Source organism: Papilio machaon, chromosome 5 (assembly GCF_912999745.1).
Source record: "Papilio machaon chromosome 5, ilPapMach1.1, whole genome shotgun sequence".
NCBI classification, from domain to species: domain Eukaryota; kingdom Metazoa; phylum Arthropoda; class Insecta; order Lepidoptera; family Papilionidae; genus Papilio; species Papilio machaon.
This window is the reverse complement of record NC_059990.1, coordinates 2,398,086-2,413,751: the sequence shown is the minus strand read 5'-3', so window position 1 is coordinate 2,413,751 and position 15,666 is coordinate 2,398,086. Positions and strand designations below refer to the sequence as shown.

The following is a 15,666-nucleotide window of genomic DNA, read 5'->3' as shown; positions in this document are numbered from 1 at the left end:
GAAGCACTTGATTATAACATATAGTCATCCCTATTATTGTCTTAGAAGAAGACAGAGATTACACCACGCTTTAATATCTACAAATGTATCATCAGTGGAAACCTCAGTAAATGCAGTTCAAGTAGTAAATTGTACTTAAGATTTGTCAATTAAAAATCCAGATTGTTTGTGACATGTCTAATCCGTTGTATAGTCTGGCAACCCCGACTGGGCGCAGCCAAGCGGCCTTCGTACAAGCCCGCACCACAGGCAACATTCTTTGCCATACTCTCCCCACGTTGCAATGGAATGCAATATATGTTACATGACACCGCAAAACTAAATATTGTTATTTTATAATCTAACTAATGATGTAAAATGAACAAATCATTTTTCTATTTAAGCCATTACGTAGCAATAAACCTAATTTCCTTCGATTTAATTTACGACAATTTATAAAATAGTTAATCACGTCATAAACTATATTTAAAATTTTACGATAACATGGCGAAATGTCAGTCGCAGGTTCAAATGGTCTTATTTTAATATTACTATTACGAAAGTCGTAACTAGTTTGTCGGGAGCTCAACTTTGATATTAATATGGGATGGGTTTAATTAAGATCTTATGTTATTCTCCAACTCGTAATCGACGAACATATCTATATATGTAAAAAAGTTGTGTTAGTTACACCATTTATAACTCAAGAACGGCTGAATCGATTTGACTGAAAATTGGTGGGCAGGTAGCTTAGAACCAGGAATAGGACATAGGATAATTTTTACCCCGTTTTCTTTTTTTCTTTTTTTATTCTGCGCGGACGGAGTCGCGGGAAAAAGCTAGTAATCTATAAAATCTGAGTAGTACTATTACGAACATAATCGTATAAAATTTTGGAAATAGAGGTAGAATTTAATGTAAATAATCCTTATACTAGCTGTAGCCAGCAACATTGTCTGCGCAGTATTTAAAAAAAAGGATGAAAAATACCTAAAATGAAGAAACCTTGTAAAAGACATCCATCCCATCCATATAAACATTAGCATTTATAATATTTGTAAGATTAAACTCAAATTTTGATCACATTTGTTCAATTAGAAAGTACAGTTGTTTGTATCCTATCCATTTTAATGAAATGTCATTCTGAGCTAATTTATAGCTCTCTGGTGATAGTTTGATATACGACATTTGACATGTAATATCCAAAACACATTTAATAATATATCAGTCAGTTGGAACGTGAAAATTGGCAAAAAATGATTATTCAGGAAACGGGTGCTTGCATTTTTTTAACCCAGTTTAGAGGCTTGCAACACTGAGCTGTTACTATGTCAGCGCACGCCGATAAATCAGACGGAAAATGTTGCACAATATAGTTGACAAACTGGTGCATCTGATTAAAAAAGATGCGCGTGCGTTTTTATTTCTTACAACTTTATGCAAAATTCTTGAAGATTTTCGCTTTCGCTACTTAAAATAACTTTTAAGTTACTTGAAATAATCTGAGACCTAATTTTTTAACTGACCGAGTTTCTTACGTAGCAAGATTATGATCTTGTCGAATAAGGGCTATTTCATGTGACCTAAATCTGAAGTCTCGTAATCAAAATAAACTTTAACAACTTTAAGTCTAACGGGACGGGCACAGATTATATATAACGTAATTCATTGTTGTAATGCACTAAACATACACACGAACGGTCACATAAAAACTGCATTAGTTAAATTTATTTCTACATCTTTGGGACGGATAATTTTTTAACTTCTAATTGGAATAAAGAAAAAACTGTTTACTATGTTCAAATGTATGACGTGTGGGTTTTACCTTAATCCATTTTATGGAGTTCAGTAATACATTTGCGATTAAATGCACAAATAAACAATCTTAATTGGTACTGCACGGTTTTTACATGCACTGCTAACTTTGAATTATAATAAAAAATAAATAATTAAACAAGTTCTGTAATTGACTTTGATAACAACCTTCAGGGACGTTAATATGATAAGTATATTTCATTAAATTAATTGGCCCTTTCCTTTCTTTTCCATACATATAATTCTACATAAATATCATTTTGGTTTGAGAACGTGAAAGTCAACTGTAAGAGACAGGCGAAAGCCCGATGTTGTAATTACTAGGAACAATCACTCATAGCTTTTATTTAATGATGAATATTGAAAATTTGTCGTTGGACTTTCACATATCCAGGTTCGACTGTATATTAAAAACAAACAAAAGCAATGGCAGTACCTACATATTATTAACGTGAAGGTAAAAGCACCGTAGAGGGAGATTGATTACCCGAAATCGGTGTAAATGTGAACGTGTACAGGTTTCCGACGTCTCGCAGTTCTGTAATAAGATCAACTTTACCTAATATGAGAGAGCAGACATTTAAGGTCTACAGGTATAGCTCATTGCCGTGTGAAAAGGACGGGTTCTTTGGTAAAAAAACAACACTTAAAATAAATCAAATTACATTTGATTTTGTAAATAGATTTACATTCAATTCAACGGATCATTCCTAATTATGTCGGATATCTTTTTTAGTATAATTCGCAGTATGTGAGCTTGTCATTAAAAGTATAGTTTAGTTAGTAAAAGTTTAAAATTTAAACTAAGTAAGAACTTATCCTTGCAATAAAGTTCTCCAATAATATCAAATCGTAAATACACACACACACACAAACAGACTACATACCAATATTATTCTCTCTTAATTATAATATCTGGCATAAGTATCGCATGTACTTCATAAATCCGGAACACGTGCGCCGCGTGCATTTACGTCACATAAAACCTTGATTGGCATTTCGCAAACGACCGCCGCCATCGCCGCTGTTCTCAAAGCTGCATTTCAAGCTGCTAAACAATCGATTGTTGTCCAATAGATGTTATCTGCAGATCTATGAATACTACATACATAAGTCCAAACATAAGTAAGTATAGCTCACTCCAGTCTTTAGTGTGGTTGGTACAAATCGCCATCGGAATTCAGCTAACTGGCAATCAAAATACAGATGATGTTTTAATTTCAACCTCAACTTGTAATAGTGGATTTCATTTTGACAAAGCTATATCTGTTTCATCATTTAGAAAGTGTACCGTTAAGAAATGTATAACAAATGAGCGTTTAAATCTCCTCGCGTGCCGTACGTCAAGATTGTCGCCAAGGGAGACGAGTTTATGTGCCATTGGCGAGCTGACGTGAATTGCAACTTTTGATATTTCTAAATGTTGCAACTTATTTGTATTCCAAAGCTATTCGGTGAAATATTACAGAATAAAATTAAATTATCGTTTTTAATAAAATAAAAGAAACGTGAGAAAGTTTATAACTGTATACAATATTGAGTTCCTGGTTTTGCTCATGGTAACGAACCAAAGTATAGTAAGTATAGTTGGATTATCGTTGGTTTTTGATACCGAAATCCCTTTTTAAAACATATCTCTGTTTTATTAAAGATAATGAGAGGGATAATGTGTTTTTATAGGGGATTTAAGTCTCAGAAACCAACGATTAGTTTTTAATTTTGCGACATTAGTTTCGATTTTACTAAACCTACTACTAATAAATATTCGGACACCGCATATTAACTGATCTTGGTAACTTTTTTTTTTAAATTAAAGATGGCAAACGAGCAAACGTCCACCTAAATTCGACACACACCGAAATAGCGAGGCGACCGTTGCCCATCGATATCCGTAAATGCAGATGAAACGCGGAATTGCTTCCACTTGACGCCTGTCTTCTGTGTGGTCGTGGTATTGCACCGGCCCATTCGTGCACTCAACAAATATTGTTGTTGCGAGATCTACCACTGTTAAAACTATAGTAGATGTTAGAAATTTAAACATGGGATATTACTAACTGCCAAATATGTGGTAAAAACTCTAGCATCTATCTACTGTGGTTGGGACGATTCCGGATGACTTTACTTTATTCGTTTAACGTTAAGCGTCAAGAGAATTTATTAATACAATGTTAAAATTTTGATGCAATCTTTTGTTATACACAACAAGTAATAAAACACTATGTAAGAGATAAAACTATTAATAGGCTAGCGCGACCTAATAATAGGTTTAATAGTATAATATCGCATAGTTAAATAAATATAATTATTGTCAATAAAGACTGGAGTGACAATGACTCGCGTGTTAGAACGTTTCGTGATCGACTAACCATGCAGTGCTTCCCATACTTTTAATTACACTTCATTGTTAACTGAACGGAAACAAGCATTGTACTCGCGGCAAATCGCAACAAACTCCTTGCCGACGGAAATAATATTATGGCAAGAGTTAATACTCACAAGTAAGTTTGTGAATGATAACTTGATATTATTCTTGAAGTGGTGGAAATATAGAAGAGTGTAAACCGACAGTCGCAAAATGTTGTTGGACATCTTCTATATCCAACGGTATAAATTGTTTAATAACGAATTCAAAGAACAGAATATCTAAGATGTAAGTAGGCCAATTGATCAGCCGTTAGTTTTATTTTTCAAATTACAGTTCTAAAAGAAATGGTACGGGTACTATGAAAAGATTTTAAATAAACTTTTTATAAATACCAAGCTATAACTGCTAACGAAAGTTAACAAATACGTTCACGAATAAAAGCAAGAAAAACGCCGACATTTTCACTGAGCACTTTAATAGTTTTATTGTTGAGTAGCAGATAGCGTTGCTAATTCTCGTTTACGATTCTCGGAAAACATTTGAGAGTTCAATTTTAAAAAGATACGACATTTTCAAGTATTCGGAATAACTCTACGGTACTTCTTAGAGAAAATAGTATTCACTTATTTTTTGCCCAGGATAAATACAGCCAATTTAACTTTAAAATAAATTACGATAGTTAAGTGAATGAAATGCTATTGAAAACGTAAATGATACAAAACTGTTGTTTAAAAAAAAAAATTACCTATCAAAATTTTACCAAAGCAACTATTCTAAGTTTCAGGTATGTGTTAGAATATGTAGTAATAATTTTAATTACAAACAAAACGTAGATATAGTGATAGAGTGCGGCGTGTTTGAGAGCACGCGTGAGCGCGTAGATCAGCCAGATAAGATAGTGGCCATCGTGGGAACGGACTCATTCGCGCCATCTAACACCGCACTCAACCTCTCTCTGATCTCTGATAGTAGTGCCATTTGCATGATTGACAAGAAAATCATATGCACCTGTGATAAATTTGCTAATTTCAAACATTACTAGGAAATACGAAAGTATTTTTTTTATAATTTCTACTTCATTGGGGCATATTAATATTACTAACTAGTTTACAAGCGTGAGTTACATTTTGTAAAACAATTTTTAATCGCGACTTTCTTGTGTTTTAATTAATAATTGATATAATTGATTAAATTAATTTTACATCATTAATTAATGTAGTTTATTGTAAATTAGATAAAAGATAGCAATGATGAAGAATGTTAAAGAAGACATATCAAGTTAGTAATACATTACAGCCAAAATTAAATGCTCTATTAATCATGCAAAGCCAGGGCGGATTGCTAGTATAAGTATAAATATTTAGATATATAGAGTAGTATGGTACAATAGTAACTAAGTAACAGGTTTGCAGCTACAAAGGAATCCGTTATCGCGAGCGCGTCGCGAATTGTTTGGCGCGTAATTGCAATTTTTGTCGCCATTGGGGCGGACGACATAAAGAATAGCAAAGCATTATAAATTATTTTCCTATTATTTTTCACTTTACCTACTCATAATGTACATTATTCATGATAACATTAAGTCGTCGCTTTTTTATTACAGCGTATGGGTGTGGGTGAAGGAAATAACGCAAACCATATCGTAGGGATATAACGATTCTACTGAAATGAAGTTAAGCGGCTCCAACGGAAGTGACTCCAACGGAATTCGATGAGTTCTATAGGTTTCTTTTTATAGGAATATCGAATTGGTTGGTAACACAAACTTTATTTTTTTAGATTGACTGATAGATTTTGATCCTTGATCCCATAATTAAAATTTAAAAATAATTAAACATTTACTTTAAGGTAATGTGTCGATAGTCTTGTCACGTTTTAGTCCTGATAAGAAAGTGAAAAACAGTAAACAATTATTACATTTGTAAAACCTGAATTCGATACATGACATTAAAAGTTTATTTAATTTTTATTAACAATCGTATTATGGACAAGATATCATTGCGAATTAAAATACGCAGTAGACAACCATTGGTAGTTACTTGTTACTCGGCTTTTAACGATCCTAAAAAAGTTTTACTTCCGCACTTACAGTAGTATGGTATCTTAAGTAATTTTTTTAGATTTTCCTTACTATAACTACATTAAAGTTTCCTCTAAGCGGCCATTTAAAACTCTGAGTGCGGCAATATGAAATAGAAAATGCTACATCGAAGTTATCTCTCGTATATCTAACTATATGTACAATGAATAAACATAATATGAGATTACAGATGAAATAACGTGAGAACGCAACACGAGAAAATTGCAAATACATACTTCGAATATACGCTTTCCAGTACCGGCTGCAAACGCCCTCACTTGCTACGGATTATCTACTGATTTCAATGTTGCTTTTTATTATATAAAATATACTAGCTGTCGCCCGCGACTCCGTCCGCGCGCAGTTAATAAGCTTATATGACACGTTCGTAGATTTACCATAGCAGCGCCATCTATTGATTACTTACTCAACCCAGTCGAAAGGTATCGACATCTGTTAGAATCATTTGAAGTTAACAGATAATTGTGACTGTCAAATAATAACAGACAAATAATTAGCAATAAATTAAAATTGCGACTATAATTTGAGATTTAAACTATCCTATCTCTCAAGTTGGATCGAACTGCACATGGTGTGCGAATTTTATTATAATCGGTTAAGTGGTTTAGGAGTAAATTGAGGACAAACATTGTAACACGAGATTTATATATATTAAGATTCTACTAGAATATTATTTGCACACATACACAAATTTACAGCTCAAGAAAGTTTTCCGAAACATGAATTTGTAAAGTGACCATCAGCCAAAATCAATATGTTCTAGTATAACTTACTCTTAGATATTTGATTAGGAAAGCTGTCAATCGTTCTTTCTTTTTCATTCACCTTTCACAATTCACTTCCAAACCATTCGGAAGTTATTTCTCGATGGCCAGTGACAGCCAATAAATGTGTTTACGTTAAAAAAGAAAACAAATATGAAGCGGCGATATAATCGATTGTCAAAATACGAATAACATTTGAATTCCTTTCACGCGAACGTGATAATAGTCGTTAATTCGGTGCGTTTATTTGAAATTGGCAAGTAGACGGAGTGCGGGCAATTCGGGGTTCGTCGACCCCGCGATACAAACCCGAACTAGACGGGGCGAGTTACCGTACATTCGACATTGCGTTTTTGCGTACCTTTTTTACCAAATGGTTTTTTATATGTTTACGACCGTTAGTGTTGCTGCTGGTGTAGATTGTAATTTAATTAAAAGGAAAAAAGCATTCAGACAAATAGAAAATCTTTTTAATTGATGTTTATTTTTTTACATAGACGAACATTATGGAATGCTTGTTCATAAACCTAACATAAACAAGTCTTTAACACAATCACATGCCAATTATTTGCATATGTGATGCACAAAACCAAATGAAATAGTGGCCTACAGACTATTTAGGCAATAAAGCGTATAAATATACGCAAAAAAAATCCTAAAACCAGCAAAGCGAATCTCTAAACAAGCATTGTACAAACATAACTGTACACTGACTGATTTAAAATGTCAGAGTTATCGCTGTGACCAATTCTGGGAATAAGATTGATTCGCGCGACTACAATTATCGCTTTCACATTCGCAGGTGTGGAGCGGACGGTTTTAGCAGCATATCAAATGCCACACTGTTCATATTATTACTCTGTGGTTAGACCGTCTCATATCGTGTCGCAAACCGGTAACAAAAATGCTTGAAAAATTCAATTATAAGAATAATATTTATATTAGAAAATGTTATATAAACAAAGCTTAAATAAGAGAGCTATAGTAAGACACTGGCACTGCGGAGTTGCAACAAACATTATTGTATGTTACTACATGATAACCTGCATGAATGTAACCTAAATTTAATTTAAAAAAAAACAAGGAACACGACTGGCTGAAGCTCTAATGGATGAAATAGCGCTATCTATTGGCTGAATTTGAAAAATTTCTAGTTTTAACTATATTCACATAAAATACTTTATTTTTGAAAACACAAAAAAAAATTGAAAATTTGAAAAAAAAATCAGCGATGTAAAAACAATGATGGCGATTGAGATTTGATTTACTACTATACACTAATTTAGAATTTTTTTTCTAAGTCTAATGTTTGTTTTTTACGCTGATGTGATATAACCCTATAACAATCAATGGTAGAAGCCCAATCGAATGACACAACACTCGTCGAAATCGGTACAATCGTTTAGGCTCTATGTCGACAAACAAACTCACATATATAAAAACAAACATACATACGGGCGAAAAATATGCGCTTGTAAGTCGAGTAGTAAATATTGCGAACATTGTTGCGAACTTACGTCCCTTTTTAACTTTAAATTGTAATAACAAACTGGTTTAATGCGTATAACGCAGTTTAAAGGAAATCCATAAATAGATTTTCAATTTTCTATAAAAGTTTTCCATTCATTCAAAACGCGTGGGATACAAGGGGCAATGAAAAATCAGCGCTCACCGGAACTGTTGGAAAATTGCGTGATTATTTATGTACATACAATATGGCTCCGGTAATTGCAATGTCCTATATAAAAATACATAGCTATTTATAAATCGTTTATTATTACACAACATACCAACATTACTATTTCACTACGATTTAGGAATAAACAAACACTAAATATGTTCGATAAACAAATATTTATGTGGCAAGATAAAAAAAGTGTAGTTTTTTTAATTCTTTAACGGCAAATATAAAATTACGTAATACTGGCAGCTTGTGTCTTTCACTAACTTTAATTGACAGTTAAAAACGTATTTATTGTAAAGAGGTTTGATAAGATAACAAAACTTTAAAATAAACTTAAGGATTATCGTAAATCGTATAAAAAAAAATTGGTTGTAGAAGTAAAAATTTACATTTAAAACGTTGATTAACAATAAATTAAGGATAAAGGAAACGTATACATCACAATATGGTAATCGCGTTATCAAAGTCATTTCTCAAACAGGTTTAGCACGAAAAGGTTGTCTACCTCGCGTTTCTTGAACTTGGGCTTGAGTTATTTTTTCAAGGTTCTAACACTATACAAACATGTTTACAGTAGGCATTCCTAACATCTTATTTATTAACTAGCACATAATGAAATCGTTTTGTGTGTACTTAATGATTATTTTGTACAAATCCCAGCAATTTTAATTGCTTTTGCAATAGAATGTTATATAAATTCGTACACAGCTCGCGTCATCGACATTTCTATCTGTCATCGCCGAAGACAGTCGTTGACAACTTGTGTGTCGAAATCGTCATGAGAAAAGTCACTACAATTTTGAAGATGGCGGAGAAAATCTATACTGATACATGAAGTCGCTACGCCCTTACTGACGGAATGGACGACGCGCGTCGACGATTCATCATTGTGAGCGCGCGCAACGCGATTTTCGTGACGCGACCAAACAATATTTGTTTCGACGATTTATATTGCCTTGTGTGAAGGGCCTCATACTTCTAATTCTTGGAATTTTCCAAGGACACATTTGCAGGTGATAAGACTTAATACTAAATTGATTAAATATTAATTTCAGATTCAAATACAGGCATGAATTTTTTTTAATTCTCAGGCTTTTTTCCATGATTGCAAATTAGAATATATTTTAATCTTGGTTGTTGAAATAATTGAATAGTTAATGTGGCCAGTGTTGCACGCTGCCCGCATTATTGGTCTTGTGACGTCACAAACAGGTATATGTACAAATCAGGACGCTTGGAAATTCAAGCATGACACGTGGTGAATTGATGGAAAAACACCTGCGCCGATCATAAAGATATGCCCATACAAATTCAAATGATTATTTATGATAACTGATATTAATTCGGCACAAACAAGACGTTGAAAATTTACATTAATAATTTATTATTTTAAAAACCAAGATTAATCTTTTGTTACGTATTTGTAATTTTGCGTTTTCACTTCCAAGAAACTTGTGCAAAAACATATCCTCATCTTTATTTTTTTTTTCAAAGAAAGTAAGAGATAATAATGTTTCTCAATAATACAAAATCTATTAAAACAGCAGTGGTAAGTCCTAAAGTTCTCATGAGCTTAAAGTAATAATTTTTCTTGTAACTACGAATTAGAAAAGTAAGTATTTACAATATATGTCGCTTCGTGTTGACAGTTCAAAAAAAGGCGGGAAACTGTGGCACAGATCAACAAAGGCAGTAAAGTCCCGCGTCGTCGGTCGGATTCCGTGAACGAGCGCGGAGTATCGCGCGCGTGTACATCGTTCGTGCGATAAAGTTATGATAATGAGGGCTAACGACACGAGTCACGCCCGCATTGATTGCTTTATTTGTGCCGATTTACCCGCTCGCTGTTAGCCCAACTAATTGTTTGATAAATGTTTTCGTTGCCATATTTACATAACTCCGATCGATATTTTATGCCATAATGATAAATACAAAATACGAAATGCACTACGTTAACGAATTTTCATGAAATTACCCATATGTTTTGCACGTGATATGCGATATAGTAACACGGGATTACAATCCCCTAAACCCTATCCATATGTCTACCTACATAAAATATCAATGAAATTGCTAGTTTGTCATCTTTGTATTTGAGATCAAATAAAAAACATTATAAAAGATACTCTATGGTTTTACTTTGTCTAATCTACAATATATTTTAATGTACAATGAAAGTACAATTAATAGTATAAGTCAAATCCCTATGATGATAATTTTAATTTGATATCAATCATTGCATTTTCTTTTTGTTGTCATTTTGTTGCTACGTCAACAAAGCATTGTAAAATTTAAATGTGAAGGAATGGAGAGAAAACTAAGAGATGACATAAAAAGTCTTCCAATTTCTCTATTTTTAATACATATGTGTTATAACCAATTTTCAAAATTAGAAATAGAGATCATCACAGCTATATATCCCCACTAAAGGGTTCAGAGCCTACCCTAAGTTATGGGTGACTAGGGCTTTCAACTACACTGGCCCAGTGCGGGTTGGTTGACTTCACACATATCTTTGAATTAAGACCACCGTAAGATCGTCGGATAAAAGCACATATGTAACTCGAAAAACACATTGATGCAAAGCGGGATTCGAAACCAAGACCTGCTGATTACAAGTAAAGTTCTTAACCCCTTTGCCACCGACGCTCCACAAACACAGATAAAAACATTTATTTTGTCTGTCATATGATTTAATAAGAGTTGAAAACAAATGAGGTAATACATCTCTCAAAACATCTTATCGACATCCTGTATTTTCCTTGGAACATTTCGCTATAACTTCAATAAGATATTTACTAAGGTTTTCCCCTGCGATTTGCTATACTGTTACGCAAAAGGCTACGATAATTTTCAACATACAAAAACAATAATACTAAAGTAGTATATAAAATATTTGCCGATTTTATTAATCTTTTTAAAATATTCTAAAATCGCATCAATTTTACAAACAGATAAACTTTACTTATTATAAACAAGATTTCTTTTTTTTTTCTCTTCTGAAGTAAATAGCAAAATGTTATATTAATGATAAAGATAGAAATTACAATATAAGCGGGTTTAGTAACTTTGTCTTAAATTATGAATAATTTTGCCAGTGCTTTGACTTTAGGCGCCATCTCTGATGACATAAATACGCCTACGGGTACAAATTTCAATAATAAACAGTTCGTACGGTTCTCACAAAAAATATAAATAGAGCCAAAAGGTAGTTAAACGTACCTAATTAGATTTACCTGGATCCACTTTTCACTTGACTAATGTAACAAAGTGTTAAAAAATCGACATCACAGTGAATAATAACAATATTATAATTAAGATATATTATGAGAAGTCATATACTTGTAAGTGATAAAATAAATATTTACAACGTTTATTTACATTAAAATTAACAACAAACAAATATTACGACATAACAGATTTATCACAAAGTTAGCGGTGACTACGATAATAATTTTGTATGTGCGTTACGTCAACTGGCAACACTAAAAATAGTTGTTATTAGCAATAGATGAGGCAACACAGCTACTTGTAGGAATTTCGGCGAGGTCGTCGACACCACCGCCGACGCCTTTCGCGAAGATCGCTAACTTTTTATCTCCGTAGAGAGCAATTGCATTGGACACCGGCGTTTGCTTGAATGTTGTTACCGCATTACCTTAACATTCCCATAGATTTTTTTTTAATTTATATGTGATACGTTACAAACATGAACGATAGGCATTAACGATGAGAATGCCATGTACTTCTCTAGTTTTAGAAAATTTTGTGTAAATTTTACTACACTTGTTAAAAATATTTTCCAAAGAACTGTGCCTACCTAAAAAAGTTGTGTGTTTTTCAAAGTTTTTGGATACTTCTTAGTGAAGTAAGCACGTGTTAAGATTCCTTGAATAACTATGAACTATTCATTCTGATTAAAAACGCATATTCATTTAATAGCGACATTTCTCGCGAAGTCCTATGGAGCCACTTAAATTAAATCGATCGTTTGGCTTCAGGCGAGGTCAACGACCGGCTCCCGGCGGTGCCGGGCTTATTACCACAAGAAAGCTTTTATAAAATCACATTAAAAAAAACCAACTCAGATATTCTTAACAGCACAATGATTACTTATTAACGTACGTGACAAACGCACTTCTAACTTGTTTGAACAATTTAATTTGCTTCCAACTTCGCTTAGGTTTTTTATAGGCGTTAATATTTCTAGATTCATTTTAACAGAGTAGTAACATGATTAGAGTATAATTAGTACATACAAATGCGTGCGTAAACAAAAGAGGATGCATTAATCAATCTCATAGTACTTATGAAAAAATGTGCACTTAGAGTATGAAATTCAGATTGCATATTATAGTGTCAAAAAACCTAGCCCTTTGTGAGTCTTTGAATTAAGGGTATATTGTTTGAAATGCATTAATATTTAGATTATATGTATAACATTAAAATTCTCAGCACAACAAGCGCTTTTTTCATAAGCAGGCCGCTATGAACACATGTGATTTGACAGAACCTGCTTAATTAGCATTAGAGAAAAGTAAACTTATTCTGCTATGACCGAAACTTTCCAAACAACAGTTATTTTTACAGGTCGACTGTATGATGGAAATATAAAAATGATGCGTTCTTTTTGAATATATTTGAAAGAATTCACATGTATGTTTTTTTAAATGCGAAGCATTAACTTTTGTTGTTATAACTTTGATTCGAGTATACTTTAGAATTATTTGTTGAGAAGTGCACTAACCAACTTGCAGTGTTACAATCTCAATACATATATTTTTATTAACTCTCAGAATAAACTAACAGTTAAGTAACTACTACATACGTCTTAATTAGCGCCATTCAAAACAGAATTTTGTATTCGTGTAAATATAATAAATTAATACCGTTGTAAGTCACTGGATTGCGTATTCAAAAAAATCAAAGAGAGCTTGATTCATACCGCCACTTACCTGAAAAAGAAAAACAGAATGTAAGTAACATGGCGGGTAAAAGGAAAAATTAGCATAATTTTCTTATCGGTGTTATCGAGTTCGGTAGTACAGCGGATAAGCGCGCTTGTTTAAGCAAAGGAAAACATATCGACTGTTCACGTTGGGTTGCTTTGTACGTCGAGATCGACTACCTAATATTCATTGTGTTTTTAATACGTTATCTATGCAAAAAAGACCCTTTTTCGGCTTTTGACACCACATGTGAAAGTTGACGGCGATAAGTTTGACATTTAAATTCCGATAACTGTTTAATGGTAATTTGTTTTAAAGTACAAGTGTGCTTTTAGCCTAATTCAAATATTTTACGCATATTTAACATTCGTTTGATATTGATATATGGCATTACGACCTTATATCTCAAGATTTGGTCTTAGGCCGATTGATAAATAATGACTTAATGGCACACAGATACTTTATTGAAAAACAACAACAATTATTATCTTATCAAAGTATAGTAATAGCAACATTACAATGTTTTAAATTGTTCTAACGTGTTATTGTAATTATACTCTTTAGTCTTTAATCACCAACTTTATATTATACAAAGAATAAAAAGCTTCCTATGAAGACAAAATTATTATAGTACTTTTTATTCAAAAAATGTATTGAAAAATAACTTTTAGAATTTTGTTCTGTCATAAAAGTGATAGGATGTGAACCTATCTTCATGCACCACATACTCTAACAAAAAAAATGCCTTTTAAACTTCAAAATTCCTGAATTGCATATCCAGCTTTTATGTTATGACTCATGACGTAACCAAGATCGTCGCCATGTAAAATAAATATATAAACTACAACGAAACACTAGGATTCCAACAATCATGTAATATCCACATAGATAACGGTAGATAACATGTAAATAAGCGTAAATTTACAGTACATAAAATAATAATTTACTACTTGACCTCCCCCCCGCCCCTGATCATCGGCTGGTATCGCTCTTGAACTTAACTCGATTTAACGAAGTCAGCTAAACATATTATATTTGGGTATATCTATTAATGTGGGCGTTATGTTTAACATAACTGTAAGTAAGTTATCACCAACAGCGGGTATCTAAATGGCGTGGTTAAATTTAACTCTTCCTGTCGTTAACCTTAATAAGGTTTAAAATATTTATATATTTTATTTAAAACAAGGAAAGAAAATATTATTATTTTCAGGTAATTTTTACTAAACAGTTAAGAAGATTTTAACTAAATTAAATCTTGCAATAAACCAAAACAATTAAGCTTAAGAACAATTAGCCGACCTCGGATCAATTTTATTTCCGTTATACTAACTTTTTTTATTTACTTAGAACTGATTGGTATCTGAATTGTGGAAATTAAAATAAGTTAATTACTTATTACTAAATTTGATTCGGAATGAAGTCAAAAGTCAATTTCATTTATTACCTAGTATGACTAAATGAGTTTTTGATTAGTTCTCCTCGATACTGTAAATCCCATGACTGTCAATAAAGTAATAACAAATTATAAACTAAATAATTATATTTAAAGGTCATATGACCGCAGTTATTTATATAATTCTATTAATATCAAGCTTGACACCAACTTTTACATTCAATAATGCCCAGTTTACATTCCAGTACACATCAATACTACAACTGGAAAAATATAAACCCACACAAGAATGCACTGAGGGCATTAGAATTCGTTGGACTGGAATAATGTAAACGGGACATACTTAGCGTTAAGATGTAATAAAATATAGTATCTCAAAATGTAACTGGTAAATAACGTCATATAACGCTTATAACAACTCTTTAATAGCGTTACGGGTGATTTCTAGCAGAGTGAAATAAATTCCAGCATAATTTACAGATAAATTATAACTGTGAATTACCACTGCTGAAGAAACTGTCAACTCCCTTAGCAAAAGAAAACAGAAGTAATATGTTTTACAAGATTTTCTGTAGTGGAAATTCACGCTAATAATAACCTTGGAAAATTA

General features: G+C 32.5%; 1 protein-coding gene across 2 annotated transcripts in view; it reads right to left on the bottom strand.

The window, feature by feature from the left end:
* Window positions 1–15,666, bottom strand: part of LOC106715702 (cyclic AMP response element-binding protein A) — an 81,652-nt gene that overhangs the window by 33,170 nt on the left and 32,816 nt on the right. The window contains exon 2 of one of the 2 annotated variants that reach the window (XM_045677958.1): window positions 13,657–13,666. The exons of the other annotated variant lie outside the window; for it this stretch is intronic. The gene's annotated coding sequence lies outside the window, so the exon portion shown is untranslated. The remainder of the gene's footprint in view (window positions 1–13,656; window positions 13,667–15,666) is intronic. 2 annotated transcript variants of the gene reach the window in all.